The sequence below is a fragment of the Oryzias melastigma genome, unplaced genomic scaffold (genome assembly GCF_002922805.2).
Source record: "Oryzias melastigma strain HK-1 unplaced genomic scaffold, ASM292280v2 sc07317, whole genome shotgun sequence".
Lineage (NCBI taxonomy): Eukaryota > Metazoa > Chordata > Actinopteri > Beloniformes > Adrianichthyidae > Oryzias > Oryzias melastigma.
Genome location: NW_023423879.1, coordinates 1 through 1,190, shown reverse-complemented (window position 1 = coordinate 1,190; position 1,190 = coordinate 1). Strand labels below are relative to the sequence as shown.

Here is a 1,190-nt window from a genome sequence, read left to right as displayed (position 1 = left end):
CCACTGACTTAAGCTTGTTTCTACCTAAAATAAAAATGCAACTCAATAACAGCAAAAAGAGTGAAAGGAATCAATAATTTCTCTTATTTCTGACTTTTTTTTTTGTTTCAGAGAGCGGAGGATCTTCAGCCTCTAAGGGACCAGGAGCCAAACTCGGTAAATTTGTTTTTTTTTTTCTGGTTTAGTAAAAATTCAGAATGCTGGAAATTCTGCTCATGGTTGTTTTTGTGTTTGCAGATTGTGGACTCAGTGATCAGTGGATGAAGATACCGAGACCTGGTAAATAGTGTTCACTTTGAGACCGTTTGCACAATCGGCAATGCAAACGACTCACTCCAATCATCTTTTGATCTACTTTTAAAGCGTTTCCAGTGGTCTTTTAGTTATGATTGTCATTTTTAGCCAAAAAAAAGTTGCATTTTCTAACAAAATTTGGGAGTTGTGATGTCACACCTGACATTTTCATAGCAACTTAACAGCAGTGAAGCTGCTCTTGAACAGACATAGTCAGAAATGCAATTTTCAGCTTAATTTTCTGTCTCCATCATGACAAAAATGCCACCAGAAAATGTTAAAAACACAATTTTCATCGTAAAGGATGTTTGACTCATTCAGTTTTAATAATTTATTTACCTGTGATGTTTTTTTCCAGATTATAATGCAGCAGCTGGTAGTTTGGATGGCTCACAAACAAAAGGTAGCATCATTTTTATATTTTTGATTCAGCTTTTGGAGTGGTTTTAGAGTGGGGAACACTTAGTAACTTTATTAAAAACTTTAACTTTTATTATAAATGAAGTACATGTGAGTTTGAAAATATATGTGGAATTACAATATAGTTATTAAAACTTCAATATACAGTAATAAGCAGTTTGTTATAGAATAATACATTTTTTGGGTTTATTTTTACAGGTTTTGTAGCGGGCGCGAATGCTTATCCAAACAATGGATACGGTGCAGGTAACATTCATTGCAGATGTGTATTTCTTGGTTAAGAACCTTTAGTCCTTTTTTTATTTGTGTGCAGTTTTTAAACAGATTTGTGGTTGCAGGGCTGGGATATCCGTATGCAGGGAAAACTGCTCAAGCTGGTGAGTCACGTTTCAATTGAAATCTGTGCAAAAATGAAATAAGATGTGAATTTTTCCAACTTGATATCAAAAGGATATGGACAAGGAGTCCACCCTGGG

The 1,190-nt window shown here is 34.5% G+C and overlaps 1 long non-coding RNA gene across 1 annotated transcript; it reads left to right on the top strand.

Annotated features, from left to right (window-relative positions):
* The first annotated feature begins 108 nt into the window (after positions 1-108).
* On the top strand, positions 109-1,190 carry LOC112141708. The gene is made up of 6 exons (XR_002918445.1): positions 109-156; positions 238-279; positions 653-697; positions 913-960; positions 1,053-1,091; positions 1,165-1,190. It is a non-coding gene; the product is annotated as an uncharacterized LOC112141708 (long non-coding RNA).